Below are 21,825 nucleotides of genomic sequence, written 5' to 3'. Positions count from 1 at the left end.
AGCACCTCAGACGTATTATTGCACATTTATTGTGTTACGACCGGTTTCATTCGTTGAATATCATGAAGTTGCAGAGTTATTCTGAAGTCATGACATGAATGGTCTGATTGTTTTACGTCGATAATTTACGCCGTGAGTTTAGCGCAACTCGACGACTTGAATATGTTAAACGAACGAAACACAATAAATACGCAACAATACAGCAGAGCTGTTTTTCATTATTCCTTAACATTGTCAGCTGTGGTGATCAACACAATCAAGATTGCCGGCCGCGGTGGCCGAGCGGTTCTAGGCGCTCAGTCCGGAACCGCGCGACTGCTGCGGTCGTAGGTTCGAATCCTGTGTCGGGTATGGATATGTGTGATGTCCTTAGGTTAGTTAGGGTTTAGGTAGTAGTAAGTTCTAGGGGACTGATGACCACAGATGTTAAGTCCCATAGTGCTCAGAGCCATTTTTTTCGATCAACATTACGTCGGTAATATATTGGTGTCTGATGATCACCGAGTAATAATGGCTTGTATTTGATAGGATGTAGTGATAATGACTTGCAGAAGAGTGGTCTCAACCGCTGAGCACGAACAAGGGTCGTCGTGTTTCCAGTCTTTGTTCCTTTAAAATGTCTTCAGGTTCCTGATGTACCGATTTGAAGACGTACGGCAGGAAAGACAAACAATTATGGTCATCATTCTGTATCGCTGGGCCGCGCGGGATTAGCTGAGCGGTCTAAGGGCGCTGCAGTCATGGACTGTGCGGCTGGTCCCGACGGAGGTTCGAGTCCTCCCTCGGGCATAGGTGTGTGTGTTTGTCTTTAGGATAATTTAGGTTAATTAGTGTGTAAGATTAGGGACTGACGATCTTCGCAGTTAAGTCTCATAATATTTCACACACATTTGAACATTTGTATCGCTGGATGAAAGTTGGAATTCCAGCTCCGTGGACAGTACCGCAACTCTAATGAAGTACCGGGCGGATAACACTCGCTGCAACGATACGTTCTACAGCTTTTCGAGCTTCTACGTGTATTTCGCGTAAGGACCACGAAGATAAGATGCATACAGTTATTATTTTGCATAATACTTATTGCTCATGCAGTGAACACTGTTCGATATAAATTATCAGCGCGGAAAAGATAGGTTTTTGCATTCAACTGTGTATAGCAGGTCAAATTTATTTCACTAACCTGTACCACTGCTGGTCATTTCCTTTCCTGTTCCATTTCCAAAGGTCTGCATTGAGCCTGTCGTAAACCTGATAAAGATAAACGTTGAACACTGCTTGAAACCTACGATAAAAATGGTTCAAATGGCTCTGAGCACTATGGAACTTAACATCTATGGTCATCAGTCCCCTAGAACTTAGAACTACTTAAACCTAACTAACCTATGGACAGCACACAACACCCAGTAATCACGAGGCAGAACCTAAGATAAAATGTGATAAGACCAGCCAAATATGATAAAATGCGGAATAGATGCTTTAAGGTCTTGCTGCATCAAATACATCTATTGTAGATACAATTTTCCTGTCGTTTAAATTAATGTCCTGCAGGAAGGTAAAAACTGCGATGTGTAAAGTTGTAAAAGGCAAAGACGATGCCTCTCTGAAGTTACCCATGAGTATTATTACGCTTTCAGAAAATTTGAAAATTGAGAAAAGAGGTACCTGTAAAACAGTAGTAGTTCATAACAATAACGGCAGCAGAAAACAGTCCGAATTATCTTCTACACTCAAAAGTTTCCATTGTGTTTTATTCTTCAGGCTTTCAAATGATGCCCTGGAAAACCTTTTCAGCGTGGTCCGAACTAATAATCAAGTTCCACATTCCCTCAGTTTCAAGACCAGACTGCGACTCATTGCTGCCTCACAGTACTTCCGCCGCAGTTGTCATAAAATGCAGTTTTGACGCTTCTTATTTCTGGAACATGAAAATCTAGGTTTTCAGGATGAGTAAACGCACCAACTTTCGGAAGGTTTCCACTATCAGCCTTCACAAAATGGCTACCCATTGCTACTTAAATGTTGTAATTTCTATTTCCATCTCTAAATAAGTGAATTGTACGCAGGAAAAGTACAGAAAATAATAGCAGCTTCGTCTAACGCTCTTAAAACACACGTACATCTCCAATCAGACTCCTAGAGTGGCCAACGATAAAATCAGACTGTGGCGCATACGTCATAGCAAGTGACACTCCAGGTCTTACGAGTGACAGCAGCGTTGTCCGACCCGGAGCGAGTAACTATTTCCGAGCAGTTTAATGTTTCTCGACTGCGTGTTTAAGTGCATGCATACACTCGATAGCACACGAAGAAGTTATGACCTTTAGTGGGTACCTCTTCAATTACCCATCGATTTCCCGTGGGCCCTGCACAGTCTAGCGTTCGAAAGTGTGGCGAGTAGGCAGACTAGAGTGACATCATATGTTCTTTGGGGGGACGGAAGTTCTCGTGGGCTCCGACTCCTAGCTGTAACGCCACCAGAGCATCAGCCAGTAACTTAGCGTTTTCGATCACGTGATCAAATTTTGAAATTTAATGGTTTTTAAGCTTTAATTACCCAAAAATAACAGATAGTTTCCGAGACGATTGACTGAAAGTACTGTTTGAATACTACAATCATTAATAATAACAACTGTCAGACCATATTTTTAGCTTATGAATATATGTTGTTGAGCCGTGTTGTCCATGTTTTGTGAAATAACATCTTAACCATCAGGGTTAGCTTTTCGTGGTACCGGAGGTCAGACAGTCTGAAAGGAGGAGGAAGTTGTTGCGCATGCGCCAGCAGCCAGTTTGGGTGGCCGGATGCCGTAAGATGAGAGTGTTTGTTGGGGGCTGACGGCCGGAGCTGGCTCGCCGCCGCGGACGCGGGCAGTGGGCCTCGCGGCGGGGATCGATGCTCGGCTGTGCTGTGGGGCGCGCGGCGCCGCGCAGCGCCAGACTGGCGCCGACCCACAGGCGACGCCGCCGATGACGCCGCCGCCACCGCGGCGAGGCGACGCCCAGCCGGCGGCCGGCGGCGACCAGACGGCGCCAGCGCTGCGCGGCGCTGCCAGCCGTGGCCGCACCAGCGCCACCGCCACAGCTGACCGCACCCCGCATCTCACAGCGGCCGCCGCCCGCTCACAAACCACAACGCTGTACTGCGCGTACCACCTCACGCCGGCCTCGAACTTTATAGCCGGTGCTTCAGCCATTTCATAATTCCCTCAAATGCTTTTCACCGTGACCTTCGTACTTTATCTATTTTTGTTCCAGTCTCACTGCTGAACTTTCCATTTCATTCAGGACCAAACAGATCCCAATCATTTTCCAACCCAGTCTCCGCGCAGTCGCCATCTCTAACACTTCAATCGATTCAAATTTTGGTAGATTATTATTTCTAGTGTCCCAGTTGGACATTATAAAAATTATCATTATCATCTTAATTATTCGCCATCTAATACAGGCCTCCTCTTGTCTTTCACAACTTCTGAACTGCGGGCAGCCTTCTCGTAATTATGAGAACTGCGGACAGGGATAAAATGGGGACATGTAAACGGCGAACAGGAGATTACATCTACATCTACATTTATACTCCGCCACACACCCAACAGTGTGTGGCGGAGGGCACTTTACGTGCCACTGCCATTACCTCCCTTTCCTGTTCCAGTCGCGTATGGTTCGCGGGAAGAACGACTGCCGGAAAGCCTCCGTGCGCGCTCGAATCTCTCTAATTTTACATTCGTGATCTCCTCGGGATGTATAAGTAGGCGGATGCAATATATTCGATACCTCATCCAGATGCGCACCCACTCGAAACCTGGACAGAAAGTTGCACCGCGATGCTGAGCGTCTCTCTTGCGGAGTCTGCCACTTGAGTTTGCTAAACATCTCCGTAAAGCCATGACGCTTACCAAATAACCCTGTGACGAAACGCGCCGCTATTCTTTGGATCTTCGCCATATCCTCTGTCAACCCGACCTGGTACGGATCCCACACTCATGAGCAATACTCAAGTATAGGAACGAATGTCTTGTATCCACCTCCTTTGTTGATGGACTACATTTTCTAAGGACTCTCCCAATGAATCTCAACCTGGTACCCGCCTTACCAACAATTGATTTTATATGGCCATTCCACTTCAAATCGTTCCGCACGCATACTTCCAGATATTTTACAGAAGTAACTGCTACCAGTGTTTGTTCCGCTATCATACAATCATACAATAAATGATCCTTCTTTCTATGTATTCGCAAAACATTACATTTGCCTATGTTAAGGGTCAGTTGCCACTCCCTGCACCAAGTGCCTATCCGCTGCAGATCTCCCTTCATTTCGCTGCAATTTTCTAAGGCTATAACTTCTCTGTATACTACAGCATCATCCGCGAAAAGCCACATGGAACTTCCGACACTATCTACTAGATTAGTCAGCCAGATAGAGCTATCCGGCAGACACCACGAAGAGGTTGGCTGATTGTGTCCCACATTTTCCACCGAAATTACAACTGAAACAGCAGTCAACAACATATCACTGACCAACATCCAACTGTCAAAAATTAGTCGTCCAATTACTTCTTCTTCATTTTTTTAGCTAAAAACTTGAAGGCAACTCTTTTAACAAAACTGAACCGATGCGTATCTCCTTTCCTCAAGTCCTGTGTCTGCTCCCTTGGTACTGTTCGCAATCCTGAATCTCACGTATGTGTCTTCTTTCAGCTAAATCATAATCTCCACAAGACGGTACACAGAAGGATGCGCAGAATAAAACGAACCATTCAGTTTAAAATTAAAAACTTCGCAACTGTTGGTGGTAGGGTTTCTGTTGAATGAGTGGTCGGTCCAGATAGTTGGCGGAAACAATGCTTCGATAGACATATACGTGTCGAAAGCGTAGTCGGTAAATTTTGTATAATTCTGTTTCAACACATGCTGCCCGTTATACCACACCCATTCACTAGGGATAACTGCCATGAAATCATTTTGATTTAAAAGGTAGCCTGCATGACAGTCTCAATACCAGCAATATCATCAGCTCCTGAAGTATCAACTTATTCGGCCTGCAACAAAAATACCTTTGAGTGCTTTTCTTTTCAATGACTGCTCAGCTTTTGTCGGTTCAACTCTTAGCTTGTTGGTTTTTCTTGACCATTACTGACATTTCTGGCTATAGCTGTATAGGGACCCAAGGAGGCATGACAAGTTTTAATAGTGCAAGCACATGTCAGCGTATCAGTAGTCAACTCCCAGCAAATCCTAAGCTTAAATCCGTCCACTAAAGACAGTCGATACGATGTTTCGCTGTCCAGGTAATCTGTGGTTACCTCCACGAGTCCTGGAATAGAATGTGGAACACATATAGGGGTAGTTTACTTACTTTCATTATATAAAATACTGTAAGTTTAATATTATTCAAATGGTTCAAATGGCTCTGAGCACTATGGGACTCAACATCTTAGGTCATAAGTCCCCTAGAACTTAGAACTACTTAAACCTAACTAACCTAAGGACATCACACACACCCATGCCCGAGGCAGGATTCGAACCTGCTACCGTAGCGGTCCCGCGGTTCCGGACTGCAGCGCCAGAACCGCACGGCCACCGCGGGCGGCTTGATATTATTAAGTCAGATGTAGGTATAAATATTAATGTTAATATTTTTATTTTCACTTACCAACTGTCTACACAACACCGGTTCTCCCGATCAACTGTCTCTTGGCCCGCAATCTTCGGCCACTGATATAGTTGGTTTCTGGTTCCGTGTTGGCGCTGCCCGCAGTGGCGGGATGGTAGGACGGGTAGTAAGGTTTGGCCGACTGCGGGGCTGCTGGACAGGCTGGCTATTAGGAGTTCCAAGGTCATTAGGTCAAGACAATCGACAACGGCGGGAAGACTGGCGTGCTGAACACGTACCCCTCCATGTCGCATCCGACGACGCCATTGTCGGAGGATGACACGACGGACGGTCGGACCCGATTGTCCCGTCTAGGGCCAGAACGCGGAAGTTTATCTATCTTTTACCGTACAATTTGCTATGTTATTATGAAAGAATACACTCCGGATTTTCTTTCTTTCTCGATATGGCCAATTGTTGACCGCGTAGGACTTAGGGTTCTTGGCCTTTCGATCCTCTATTTTCGGAATCCCTTCACTCTTCTTTTCTTCATCTCCTCGGAGATGTGATATATGTTTCTTTCAGTGTTTCTCTTGAAATGATTTTATGCCATTGGCTTTGCTTCTGAATGCTTCTCTGTTCTGGATCGTCTGTAGCGTATTTTTAGTTTCTTGCGCATCTGTTTCAATATCTTGTGCCCACTGATGTGTTGTAACTGAAAATCTATTTGCTCAGTCGGTTCTTGTTCATTCTTATTGGGCGTTGAAAAATCTCAAGCTTGGTTTCAGCATCGTGCCCTTATCTTTGAGGTGTAATTGTAGAGCTTCTCGTTTTCGAGCGTCTTCTGAGGCCCCAGACTTTTCCCGAGACCCTTCCCTCTCTTTTTTCCAAGTTCTCGCAACTGTCCCTTTTTATTTAAAATCGGACAGTTGTGCCTGATTTTAACCTTCCAGGACATCGCTCGTTTGTTGAACTTGTTCTGTCATCACTTGTAAGAAATGTATAATTTTCAGGGTCTTCCTATAAGTGACTCTTTATCCAGTCATTAGTGTTGGATTCACTCTTATAAGTATTTGAATTTATCTGTTCTTTTAGTCTTTCCATATTTTAGGCCAAGTATTTCTTCCTTTCACCCCTGTATTCCACATAAACCATCATTTGAGAATTTTACACCCTTTTCCCGAGATATCATGCAAGATCTCCACCTTTCCTTGAGCGTCCATCCACTTTCTGGCTAATGGGGCAAGTTACCGGCGAAAGCTAAACACCTGATTTCCATGCTGTCTCGTTTCTTCGCAAGGAATTGTCCTCTTATTCCTTACAACTTGACAGTTTTTTTTTCCTAGATTCTCGTTTCTTCTCCAGGAATACGGCTGTAGATAACGCGTCTCTTTGTCTTTATCTTTATTTCAAAGGGCTCAGGGATTCCTCCAAAAAACAAATCTTTTGTGAAGTGTCGGGCTTTGCAAATATGCGACTGGCCGTTTTTAAGTGCCGTAGTTATCAAAACACCAACAGCACGTAACCCTACTCGTATTCTGACTCCCAATACCCGCCATGGTAAGTCGATACTTTGTTGTTGATGCTTCTGCTTGCCATGATGATTTGGGAGCAATGATGTAAGTGTACCTACATACCGTTGGTATCTTGATATCTGTAGCTCTTGAGAACGGCGTAAAGGGCGAAATTAGTCAATCCTGCAAATCACAGTAAAAATAAGTACTTGTAAATAAAGTAATAAGAATCGAAATGGAACAATGTCTCTATCTCTGTACTAACAATAAAACCAATGTGTCTGTATGTCTGGTTGTCTAAGTATGCAAATCTCCGAAATTAATAGACGAATTTTCATGGGGTTTCCACAGACGCATAGGCTTTATTCAATCAAAACTGGATCACAGAAGAGAGGATATCGTAATGTAACGTGACATAGGAAAACATATTTAAAAGCACACTGTCTTCAGACAACAAGTGGCCCATCGGGACCATCTGACCGACGTGTCATCCTCATCCTGAGGATGCGGATAGGAAGGAAAAGTTATTTACTCTATGACATTTCCATATTAGTGAAAATGCTTTTACTCATTATGTTCTACGTAATACAGTGCTTATACTACGCTCAACCTGTTTCATCCGTACTTACCTACGTAATTCTCCTCTCTCTTGGGCAGATGATTAATGTTATTTGTTCCGTATGGTTAACAAAAAAGGAGAGAAGATGGAATTCGCTTAATGAGATGAACGAATTTTCTTGGGATCAGCACAATCTCTAATTGTTGGTCCGCCACTAATAAAGTGACGCTTGACCGTGGAAAATAGTTTAAGTACTTCAACACTCGTATTACCATAGAAGCGCGATACTTCTTTTAAATGTATCGGACTTCGAAAATTAAATTTTAAAAAATGCAGATTCTTTTATTTATCATGCAGTATGCATGTAATGCACTGATGGCTGCTGTCAATAGCATCATCGTATTAGTAACACCAACGTCGGTTACGCCCCCAATTATAACTCTGAAAAATACCTTCAAAAACAAAGCTATGACGGGAAATACTAATAACATAACACCTCACTAAATCATGTTTGAATCGTCATTAATTAGTCTCGGCTATAAAACAGCATCATCTTCTTCAATCCGCGCAAACAGATCGGGCGTCAAAAGACAAGTGATTCAAGAAGAAGTAAGACAAGAGGCTGTGTGTGAACTGGCACAGTTATCTTGATAATGGCCCCTGCATCAAGAACTAAACGAATTTGGCCTTTACGTGTTAAGGGATATTGACGATATAACGTGCCAATTGAAATGCATTTGCCACGATATCATCAATACCAAGCCGAAAAAATGCTTGTATAAGAATCAGAGGTGTCCCAACGTGTTACTGACTCGATAAACATGATGAAGCTCTGTCTCTTGAATAAGTCATCTAATTATTTCAGAAATTGTAGTCATTTGTTTTCTTTGTCATGTACATCGGATCTACCGATTTCTGTCCCACACAGATAATTCCTTCGTGGTATGTCGTCTTTTTTTGAGCCTTAGAGTGCATTACACTGCACTGACAAATTGTTAAGTCTAATATTTAATTTTTATAAATCATAGGACTGCTTTCATAATTCATTGGATTGTTATTGTAATTCATTGCATTATTTTTTGTAATTCAATGAACTGTTTTTGTAACTGTGCTGTTATGCTGTACTCCACTGCTTGAAATTTTTGTAACAACAGTGCAACTGGATTAGTTGTTGATCACTTATTTGTACGTTTGTCTCATTTAAATTATGGTCCACTGGTTCATTTACATCTTGTGAGGTATAATCATGATAAACATTTACATTACGTAAGGAATTATCTAGGTCAGCATCAACTAGACAGAAAATATTATTAGTTGAAACATTGGGATACCTTTCTGACCATGAACCTTGATCGAGTTCTGAACTACGTGAATATTCAGCTTTCGTGTCAGTGAATTTCCTTTGTTCAGTATTAAGCTCCATACTACCACTTCTTCTGTATCTATGTTTGTGTTCTTTCTTGTATGGACGATGACACGAAATTTAAGGAATTAAAATTTACAATAACTTCGAATAAATTGTGATTTGAAATAATTATCTATCTGATAACAGTGTTCAACATTTACTTCTTTTATGTAGTTCAACAAGAAGAAATGTGCACATAACAATGTGGCGTGAGTTCACCTATACATTAAACATGTTATATGAACGGCCATCTTGTAACCAGAAAAATGTTGCATCGTTGAATTTATCATGTATACAGTTAGAAAACAATACTTTGTACTTGTAGTGGACGAACAATTCAATATCAAACGCTGTACGCACTTTGAGACAGAAAATAATTCTGATTCCCTTATTTTTCTTTCTTGGAGTAGTTCCTCTCGTGACACATTTACAAGTCCTCTCACACTCGCCATTATTATTCGTTCTCCCCCTCGAGTAAGTCATTAAAATTGTTTGTCCCATATAGTTACCAAAAAATGGAGAGGAGATGGAATTATCTTAATGATGGCAATATATTTTTTTCGGATCAGCACAATCTGTAATTCCTGCTCCGCTACTAATAAAGTTATGCATGACTGGTGAAAACAATATAAATATTTCAACGCTGGTATTAGCATAGAAGAGCGGTATTTCTTTAAACAGATCGGACTTCAATCCCCATTCCGGAAGTAACGTAGGTTCTTTCGTTGATCATGCAGCATTCATTTAAGGCAGCAGAAATGGCTGTCACTGGATAGCGTGACTGTATTAGTAACACCAACGCCGTTTTCGTTCCTGATTACAGCTGTGAAAAATACATTCAAAACGAAGCTAGGACAGCGTTGATCATGTTTAAATCAAACGTAATACGTCTAAGTTAGGCAACAGCGTGACCTTCTACAATCCATACGAACAGATAAGGTTCCAAAAGGCAAGTGATACAAGCGGAAGAGTATTAACCATTTCCAGACAAAAACATAACGAAAAATTACAGAGAATATAAAACTCTGGGAGGTTGTGGATTTACTTTTCTCAATTTTTAATGTCCTATTATACACACTAATATTTTTCAACACAAAACTAAGTCTCGGTGTACGTTGTCACAACCAGACTGCTGAAGTGACTTGGATGAAATATGGTATGGAGATAGCTTGAATCCAGAGGAAGAACATAGGCTACCTTAGAAATAAATAAAAAGGTCGGTCCCTGAGACTGTGATGCAGGGGTAGAACATCTTATTTTACATCACTGAACATAAACTATGTTAAAAAATTATTAAATTTGTTGCATAATCTCATGCTTACTGCAAAAGGTAGAAATATGAGGGCAGCTGACATTATTGCGCCTACAAAAGCTTCCTTATCATCACTCATAATAACAAATCTGCTATATGTGAGGACATCTGTTGATGACAGCTAATCTTTAAAAAATTAATAAATTCATAACTCTGATAAACCTTATTAAGAAAATATTAAAATCATAGTATATTCAGTATACAGTAAGCGCTCACAACAATTTTCGTTATCTTTTATGGTCATGTGGAGTGTTTGCTTGTATTGTCTGCTATGGCCCATACCGGCAAAAATCATAAGGCGATTACATTCACGGCAATGTGCAGCCACTGCTCATTGTTTCTTAACTTTTGTTAATATAATTATTTCATTGTTAAAACTTGAAGAAAAAGACGTTTCGTGTATTAATTTTCTCCCTTGAGCCGAACTGAGTATTTATGAATAAAATATATTAATGCATCAACAAAAGTAACGTTAAGGGAATTTTAAGTCTACTGATAACGAATAGAAAGATATTGTTTTCGGGTTAGCCGCATTGTTATAAAAACGGTATGTAAATCTCCAACATGAAGAAAAAATAGCGAAAGAGAAGCAATACAAACTCAACTTCAGTTTTTGAATACAGAAATTACGTTAGGCTTTTGCAATTTCTTGGTCAACTTAGTTAGTTCAGTGAGCTACGTCAAACTGTTGACAGGACTTTTGTAGGTATCTTATGAGTTCCAAATGAAATGAACGCAGAATTTTGATTCGTTTATTGATTTTACTTAATGTGAAAACGTTTTTGGATTTTTCATTGGTCTGGTAGGCCAAATTGTACTTTCTAGTTCACTGAGCGCCTCTCGTATTGCTGTCGCTGATTTTGACCTGGTTCTTTTGTTTGTCAACAAGACTTTTACTTCGCTTAAGACTCAGAATATTACTTTCCTAGCAACATTACTAGTGGATACTGTACTGAGGAGTGACGTTTCCGTTTCTCACAACCTTGCTCGCACATGTGTTCTTACAGTGTATTTGAGTTTTGTGCAGTTGTGCCGCTCACCTTGAACTCCACACATGAATATTAGATATTAACTCCTCAGATACTATGTCATTTGTTTTGCGTCACTTCTTCTGAGCAAAAATATTTTCCTGAATATCTTAACACTCCTCGTAACATCTTTACGCACTGACGTTATGTTCACTGATCCCCTTCTACAAGTTAACTGATTGGGAAAGTTCACGTCAGTTAGTTATTCACAGACGCATGGCTCTCCCATCACACAGCCAGGAAACTGAATCTGCCTCTGTTACAACAGCATTATCGGGTAATTTGACCCCCATAGCAGAATTTGTTGAGTTCGACTATTGTGTCATGAGCTTAAATGCTAGCGTACTATGTCCTGCCGATTGATGCATATTTCTAGTTAATGTGGGCCGTTTTTGAAGAATATCAGAACGGTTCTATTACAACGCAAGTACAACCTTTACCGGACAAGCCGCTAATAAGATATGTAAGTCCTCAGTCAAAATTGCCATCAAAGGGTCTCAATTACTGCAAAACCACCTCGAGTACGGAGTGTTTCTAAATATTTCTTGCAAATAACGGGGGATGGTTTCTGCGATCAGACCAAATTTCCACATACCTATGAGTATGTAGCCCACAGATTTTGGTAGTGATAAGCAGGCGTCGCACAAAATGTAATGTGGTAAACCATTTGCTATGGAGACGGCTGTATTTTCACAGAGGCAGCACAAAAGAAAGGTGTTCATCTCTCTAATACGTGGATAGCATATGCTAAAGTTAACAGCATGGGATATACTGTTGGGATGGTGCATTTACGAAAGCACAGCCAGTAGTGAACGGCGCAACGCGGCCAGATGCTAACCGTGTATGAAACACAGAACGTAATGCGTTGTTTAAGCCATAACGGGGCTGAATGGTCATTTCGTATGGACGAAGAAATGGCAATGTGGGTGAAGCAGCGTGCTCATAATTGGAAAATTTTCCACGCAGGCAGCAACCACCGCGCAGGAAATTTGCAACACAGTTCGACAGACGTTTGATATAATTTCGCGTCACTGCTAAGTGTCCCTGTGGGTGATGTACGCTCGCCTGCCGTAGAGGAATTTTGAGTTACGCAGCGTGAAGAATGGCACAGGTACCAGTACACGACAACATGGACACTAAATGAATATGGTCACATTTATTTGTGTTGTATATGACATACCTATGCCTTGTCCCTAAAGTCCCTATAATTAGTACAAGGGCTATGTGATGCTGATTTCCATTAACTGATGAAACTTTGCCGGTGATTTCCTTATGAGGCCGCGACATGCTAATGTTTCGTCGCACCTTTTATTCACCATCGAGGTCACATTACGGAAATATGATATCACAAATTGTCATAACATTCTCATATTAATAGCTAACAACCCCACTTATCATTAGTAAATCAGCTATCATCCCATGCGTTCGTTTTTAATTACTGTATGCTTACAATTAGTTGTTTCGTTATATGACCTGTATCGTGGATGTAGTCGCCTACCGTACTTCACGATTATCATCATTTTTATTACTATATTATTATTGTTAATGTTATTACGGATTCGATAAATGAAAACATGCTGAATTCTGAGCAATAACTTCGTAAGACAGTGGATCTCGTGTAAAGGCCCAATGCATTTTCTTACCCTTTCTCTTGATCTTAATCCACTTGAAATTTTATTTGGGGTACACAATACAAATTATAGTGAACACCGATTTAGGACAATAATTTCCCAAGACGGTCGGTAGGGCCCACTGCAATGGCCGGAATTTTCTCTTGATCTCACTTACAGGTGGCTACTTTTTATTTGCGACGAAGACTGGGGAGGAAGGCCACACTAGAAATACGGAGAAAGCAACTCTGATAAACGACCTTCAGCTAGCGTATCCTTAACGCCTGTGTGGTTGTTCTTCAGGACTCATTGAGGGTGTTTACATCATGCGACCACTGTGCGACCTCTATTACTATTTCTTGTACCTCAGTAGGGACGCACTGCATGATATTTGTCCCAGCGAACTTTCCTTCTCTCTCGATCGAGTTATTCTTCCTCTTTGTTTGGTATAAATATTTGACATTTTGAAGCTCCTTATATACCTGCGGTCGAAATGGAAACCGAATGGCAGAACAGCTGTGTCAGACCTAAGACCGATGACAAACAATGTTGTTTCCTTTCCCATAATGTTACACTTCACCAGTTGAAAACAATGATGACAGAATATATTTTTCAATTATTTTTATTCGTTGCTGGAATTTTGCTCTCGCTGTAGAGGTATACTTTATTATTCTTATCATTAAAACTAAACATCATTTGGTCATATTTGACACTGCAAAATAAAGGACCACTCTTAATACGTACATTAAGAAATGGTTCAGTTTCACATTTAATAATTGTCGGGGCTGACGGTAATATTTCAGCACATATTAGAGAAGTAACCTCTGCCTGAATTGATAATTGAGCAAAAGTAGTTTTCTTTTGTCTTCCACCTAGTGCATGAAATTGTTTCAAAAGGTTCAAATGGCTCTGGGCACTATGGGACTTAACATCTGAGGTCATCAGTCCCCCTAGAACTTATAATTACTTAAACCTAACTAACCTAAGGACATCACAAACATCCATGCCCAAGGCAGGATTCGAACCTGCATCCGTAGCGGTCGCGCGGTTCCAGACTGAAGTGCCTAGAACCACACGGCGACACTGGCCGGCCATGAAATTATTAGATGATAAATAATCACGTCTTCACTGTAGAAAATGGTGTTTTGTAAATTCCCTCAATCGTATCCGAAATAGAAGGGTCAACAACTCCCTACGATTTAACAATTTAACCTACATATTTTATCAGAATGAGATTTTCACTCTGCAGCGGAGTGTGCGCTGATATGAAACTTCCTGGCAGATTAAAACTGTGTTTCCGACCGAGACTCGAACTCGGGACCTTTGCCTTTCGCGGGCAAGTGCTCTAGAATCTGAGCTACCGAAGCACGACTCAAGCCCGGTCCTCACAGCTTTTTTTCGTTCAGGAGTGCTAGTTCTGCAAGGTTCACAGGAGAACTACTGTAAAGTTTGAAAGGTAGGAGACGAGATACTGCCAGAAGTAAAGCTGTGAGGACCGGGCGTGAGTCGTGCTTCGGTGTGTCAGATGTAGAGCATTTTCCCGCGAAAGGCAAAGGTCCCGAGTTCGAGTCTCGGTCGGGTACACAGTTTTAATCTGCCAGGAAGTTTTATATATTTTATCGCCTGCTTCTGTTACACTTTTTAATCTACAGAGAAGACAGTAGTTTTTCACGAAATTGACCAAAATACGCTGTTTGTGTGACCTTAGATGAATTCGAGAATATCTACCAGCTGTACACTGTTTCCTACCTTAATCACTTCTGAAACATTATTTTGGCACTAGGTGAAAAAACCATAAATGGACAAGTGCGAGTAGTATCGCGTTCAGAGGGTTCCGTACATACTTAATTATGTATATAGAATAATAATTGCCCTCGTGCAAGTCTTTCCGCTGGGAGCCACTTCGGTCACTTGTCTGTACCTAACCTACCCGAGCTATCGAACTGGGGAAACGGGACCTACAATATAATGTAGAACGATCATGTGTGATTATTGTGGTATGGATGGGATGGTAAATGGCCGACTTCTGTTTAGTGGGAGAATTTTAGGGAAGCGCAGTTCTGTAAAGGAGACCACATGTAGGACGACAATGTGTCCTACTCTAGTCTCGAGTGTTTGGGATCTGCACCAGGTCGGATTAAAGGAAGACATCGAAGCATTACAGAGGTAGGCTTCTTGATTTGTTAGCTGTGGTTTCGACAAACAAGTAAGTGTTACATAGATGCCTCGGGAACAAACGGTAGTAAGGCAAAGTTCCTTTTGAGAAACACTAGTGAGAAAATTTAGAGTCGGCATACGAAGCTAGCTGCAGAACGATCTTACTGCATCTACTTTACATTTCGTGTAAGGACCACGAAGATAGAAGAAATGGATTCCCTACCGTGGCATATAGATAGTCGGTTTCCTCTCGCTCTATCTGCGATTGGACGAATCATTAAAAGCTAATGTTCTTCTGTTTCTCCTCAAAAACGAGAATGAGATGTGTTAAAAACACAGGAACTTCAAATATTTTATAACATAAATAGCAACAGTATTCTTTCGTAATAAAGCTGCGGAAAATTTGGTAACAAAATCCATCTATTGTCTTTTCAATGACCGGTACGTCGGCACATTTAAAGGCCACAGATCCACTGTCAGACCTTTAGCTGCTATATAAGGACGTTCATTGGCATGTCAACACGCCAGAAATGCACATTTGTGGCAGCTATAGTGCGTTTTTAATTTCAGTTTAGAAATTGAGATGGGTCATACGGTGAAATATGAAAGTATATGTAGTGAGCACCATCACCACGTACTGTTTTACATTCTATGTATTATTCGCAGAACGTCAATGCAGCTGCACAAGTACTGAGTGACCAAACTAAATCAAAGTCACCATACTGATTACAAGTAAGGTTAATACAGTTCTAATTCCTTGGAAGAGAACCAGAGTAACATACAGAGGTAACAGAACACTAATGGTCACTTGGACACAAAGTATACATCTGTAAATCGATGTTCATTCGATGGACGCTGGCATGCAGGGCGTCGTTCAAGAAGCAAACATTCGTAGATCACTCGAGGACAACTTGGAGGCAACTCCGGCACTGGGACCGGAGAACCCCTAAATACTCGGTAAGCAACGGTGCTGCCACGCACTATACGATGATCGGAACTAGAAAGTGGTTGGTGGTTAGTTGGTTACAAGCCTGCTACCGTAGCAACAACCAATCAAAACAAAAGATTGGCCACACCTTCTGTCCCATGCAAAGCTGTCATACGCCACTGCTGCCTCAGCTGTTGGTCAACGGTCAACTATAAACGACAGTTGTGGTTTTCAACACATCTTATGTGATTTTTTTTTTCCTTTATGCGTTCTTTCTCAGTGTGGCATATTTCTTTTACGGTATTTTAAAAAGCTAAATGTCACGCTGCTTTGAACAGTGAAGACTTTTACGATCGTGCAAAGCCAATTCAATGTTTCGTGCTAACATATGAATATATTCAATACGGAACTGTACAGTTGCTGCTACCGGAGCCATATTGAACTTTTCCAAAACGGCAAACCATTGACAACCCCCTTCCTGTGCTCAACTGTCATTTTCTTCGTTATTCCGTTCGATGACAGTTCAGTGAACGTGACTGGGCTGAAACTTACGGTACATACAGGGTGTCCAAGTTAAACGTATAATAATATAAAATTTAATAACTTGTAATTGAAATACTAACTGATGGTACGTTTCAACACCTACAGTAAATCAAAATGTATTTTCACACACCTAATACACCTCGATATGCGCACCATTAGTGATGCAACAGGCATCTCATATGCATTCCACTGCTTTCCAAATATTTTGCAGCATTGCAGGCTTAACATTTTGATACATCTTTCCTTCGTAGGGGACCACAATCATATTACATGTTTGAAAGAAATTTCGACCATTTGACTGACAGTTATTGATTTTGTTCTACACAATCATGATTTCGGCTTTTTAGCCATTCTCAAGTATATGTTGAAATGTTAAAATGTGCCTGACCTGTCTGTAACGCGTCATTCTCGAAAAAAAATATATTTCTGATGTTGTATGCCTGTTGTCTTATTACAGGATATCAGTATGTATCGAAGACACATAATATGGCGGATATTGTGCATAATGAGAAACGAAGCAGGTCACAGGAATGTATCAACTATTAAATACACCCTACAGTAGTTAATATTTTCTTATTGTGTACAGTGTCAGTCATATCCTCCATATGTACCCTTATCCCGTACTACGACAACTGGTCTAGAAGAACAGAAATATGTTTGCTCGAGGACGACATGTCACAGACGGATCAGACATATTTTTACTTGTCAATACGCTGAGAATGTCAACAAAGCCAAAAAAATAGGTGTGGGAAATGAATGAACCATTAAAAGTCAAATGGCGGAAATTTCCTTCAAACAATTTTGATTGGTGCACGAATGCGATGATGCGGATTTGGTAGATCGGGGCCGCGCGGGATTAGCCAACCGGTCCAAGGCGTTGCACTTATGGACTGTGCGGCTGGTCCCGGCGGAGGTTCGAGTCCTTCCTCGGGCATGGGTGTGTGTGTTTCTCCTTCGGATAATTTACGTCAAGTAGTGTGTAAGCGTAGGGACTGACGACCTTAGCAGTTAAGTCCAATAAGATTTCACACACATTTGAACATTTTTGGTAGATCAGGAACTGTTTTCTGGTTCACTCTTGATAGCTCCCTACAGGAAAATATCAAGTGGCATGATGTCTGATAATGTCTGGGCCACTAGGGGTCGAATAGTCGATGGACTACCTCTCCGAATCCAGTGATCTGGTAATTCATGATCCAAGAAATCCCTCACAATTTTCACAACATGAAATTGTGCGCCATATTATTGAAAGACCACGTTACTAGGAAGTTGTGGCACAGCTTGCAGCTCCATAATGTCTGCACACGTTGTGGCATTGACTGCAGCCCCACGAACAGTAATGGGCCTGTAAGCCTGTCCTACAACAATCTATCCCACTCATTCACTTTCGGAAAGCCACGGTCAAACTACATCACTATGTGTGGGAGTTTAGTTCCCAATATGCGGTAACTGTGCTTGTTTACCGTGCCGGAAGTGTGGAAAGCTGCCTGGCCCGAGAAGGAGACAAAGTCAAGGTACCCCTCGTTTTCATCCATTTTTGCCAGAAATGTCTCCGCGGCTGCCTTCCCTCGCAGCCTGTTCTCAGGTTTGATTTTGTGGCGAAGCTGCAGTTTGTACGCCCGTAAACACTTAATTTTGTGGACGACATCATATACTGCCAAACGAGATAACTGTAAATGCCTACTTGTTTCTCGGATTGACTTACGAGGTCTCCGCTTGAAGGACGTACGGATTAATTCACCAGTAACCTCTGGAACTGCGTGCTTGGCGTGGTGGCGAGACGTTGAAAGTAAACTCCCATTTTGCCGAAGCCGCTTGTCCCATTTCTTGATTGTTACGCAGGAGGGAAAATCGTCAGTTTCCCACAGACCATACGCCGAAAATGACGTTGTATCAGTTAGCAGACTTCAGATCCGCTAGAGAAATCACACAGAACACTTTTAGCTGACACGCGTTTACGGAAACAAAGCTGTTATGCTCATGCGCAAATTGTACCAACTGCCACAAGCAAACATAGAAACCCATTTGAGCAACCATACTTGCAGAAGTAAACCGCCAAAAAATATCTCAATTACGTCTCATCAAGAACACAAAAAAGAAAAAAAAATGGTGGATCATGAAAGACAAACATGTTTTACTAAGGTGTAAGGTACCCACACAGTGTTTTTAAACTTGTTCGTTGCAGGCGTCTTGGGCCTGGAACAGAAGTTCATACAAGGAGTAGGGGCTAACAAGCCGAAAGTGGGGAGTGCCTGCTTAACTTCTGAATTATGAAAGGAATTGACGAACTGAGTTAGGTGTGAAACACTATCACTTGAACACATTTGTTTGTATTACAACTTAAAAATTACGTGTTTACGTTATTCCAAACAAAAAATAACCCATCATACTGCACATACGGAACAGTACTGATGCATTACAAAAGCGACCCGATTTGGGGACCACCAACGTTGTTACAGAGGTTGTACCTGCGAAGCATGTTCTGTTACATATTCTACATCCCACTGGTGTCTCTTCAGTTTCTGGTGCAGCGGCCAGAAATCGTGTCAGCAGATCTTCCACAGTCTCCATAGGAAACAGACGTTAAGAGACGTCAGGTGATAGTCTGACGTAGTAAACGTCATCCTGTCTACCCTAATGGATACCAGGAGAAGAAGTTCTGACACTTTTCTGTTTCACTCAGCAGACGTGGACGCGTTGCACATCTGAACTGAAAGCGTCGTAGAACGGAAACGGTGCGTTTCCGGACGTGGGTTACTATTCAAAATATATTTTACTCACTACCATCTAGAGTGAACCGCGGTAAAAACTGCTGTTTTGAAGAGCGCGCGGCAGTGCATAGTCTGAAGCAGTCACCCTCCGTTTCTGGCTGTGGCGCCGCTGTGGCAGTCGCAGCTTTGGTGCCTTCCTCTGGTGGGAAAGGCGAAAGGTTGCCTGTTCACGCGCATTTAAGGAGCGCTATGAGCTCGCCAGTCGGTCAGTCGGGGTCAGTCTGGGTCAGTCTCTCGTCCCCACCTTGCTAGTCTGTCTCTCGTCCGCATTTGTTAGGTAGTTAGTGTCTGTCTGTCGTTCGGAGTGCTAGTATGTCTGTCGTTCGGATCAACCTTTAAAGCCAGCAAAATGAGTCTTTCCACTCCGGCACTGAGCTGGCTACTCAGCGAGTGGTCGCCCGGTCGGGGCTTAGTTCCTGCATCTGAGTCTGCACGTTAGGCCACCAGTCTGCTCGAGTTTGCTCAGGCAATCGTCATTGGCGGTTGGATCGATCGGTTGGTCTGTCGCGCAGTGAGACACAAGATGCTTCAAATGGCTCTGAGCACTATGGGACTTAACATCTGTGGTCATCAGTCCCCTAGAACTTAAAACTACTTAAACCTAACTAATCTAAGGACATCACACACATCCATGCCCGAGGCAGGATTCGAACCTGCGACCGTAGCAGTCGCGCGGTTTCGGACTGAGCGCCTAGAACCGCTAGACCACCGCGGCCGGCGAGACACAAGATGACTTGTTCGTCTTGAGCGTCGGCGCATGTGAGGTAGCCACGTGAGTCCAGTGGGCCGCGGCGTATAGCGAGGGGTAGTAACTTCGCGGTCGACACGAGAGCAACAGGAGTCAACCCACGACATCAGTCTGGCCGGTGGGAACTACGACGCCGTGAGACGGGAAATCGGCGCGCCTTCCTGCGTCAGTTGAAGCGGCTGGCAGCGGATGGTTCGGGAGAGTGATTTCGGGGTGCCGCGCCAGGTATTCTCGAGAAATCGCAGTTTATTGGAAGTTAAGTGATTGGTGATATGTTGTTTGATTTACTCTTGTTAATTTCTACTTGTTTTCTTGGTGAGGTCACCAGCCGTTTTGCTTTGAGGTCGTCCCTTCATTCATCTCAGTTTGCTCACCCGCGGGAAGGTCGTTGCTTATAAATTGGGTGGTCCGTCTTTCCCTTGTAGAGTAGGAGCGGGTTAGAACAAATTGCGGTTCGGGTTGTTCGGTAATCTCCCTATCAATCTGCCGTACGTTAGTAGCAGTCTCTGTCATGTTTGTCGGATTTGGTGTGTTAACGAATTTATTGCTTGGAGTGCAACCGCCTAGTACCTGAAATATGTTATGATCTTTGGAAACTTTTATATTATTACCTATGGGCTTGAGAGGCGATATCTGTGTACTGTAGAGCATCTTAACTATTGTTTGGCCAATCTTGCAGAATTTTATATAAGATTGCATTTGATGGGCTTTTATTTAAATGATCATTTTAGTATATAAAGTTGCCACCCTTTCACCGTAAGACATTCTTAGAAGTTAAAATGAAGTTGCACCTTCGGTGGCAGGGTTGATATTTTAATTGTTAGTGTTTTGTACCATTTCCATCCATCCTATGGGGGGGGGGGGTGCATAGTTCGTGTGCTTGTGTAAATTGTTAAAGCTCTTAGTTTAAAGTTATCTGGTGTGCTGCAGATTTGCACCAGTGTCGTCTGTCAGAGACTGTTGTGAGCGGTTGTTACTACGGCTGTGTCAAAAGGGAGCGGCAAGGTTCTCTGCCCGAAAGCTCATACAGTCAAAACTTGTTTCTTTCCGCCTCTGAATAAATTGTAACTTTGATATTTAGAGGGTGCTTGCTGGTTACTAATTTTAAATCTGTTTCTTTTAAAAAAAGCTTTTAGCCACTATTAAAGTGAATAAAATTCCCTTTTGTTAAAAGGAATTTCTTATGATTTCATCAGTTACTCCCTGGCTACTACATCCATGCTTACATAGGGTGATTAAATGTGTTAAAGTTCTTGATGAGTCGCTAGTAAATAAAATAAATTCTTTAGAAAATTCCTTGAAAATAAATCACGGTTCATAGATTCTAGAAGGTTCCGTACGTGCTGTGTGGTAACTGAAGCCCTGACCATGAAACTGTCACTGGTGAAGTGAATACGTTGGAATGGTTTCATCATTGATTTTTCTATTCACTTCGGTGTCTCGATTTCGCCTAGATTAGCCACAGTAGCTACTACCAAAAACTAATCTTGCCGGAGCACCCCCTGGGACATTTGTTAAGATTCTGTTCGTCAAAGTGAATGGTTACTGCATTTTGAAAAAATACTGCTCCCTGTTTGTTTAGTGATGGAAAGTTACGCTCGTTACCACACTACCTGGATTACGAGACTCACTATTGAATATCACTTGTTGTCACACAG

Source organism: Schistocerca americana, chromosome 2 (genome assembly GCF_021461395.2).
Source record: "Schistocerca americana isolate TAMUIC-IGC-003095 chromosome 2, iqSchAmer2.1, whole genome shotgun sequence".
In the NCBI taxonomy this organism is placed as follows: Eukaryota; Metazoa; Arthropoda; class Insecta; order Orthoptera; family Acrididae; genus Schistocerca; species Schistocerca americana.
This window is presented reverse-complemented; position numbering follows the sequence as displayed.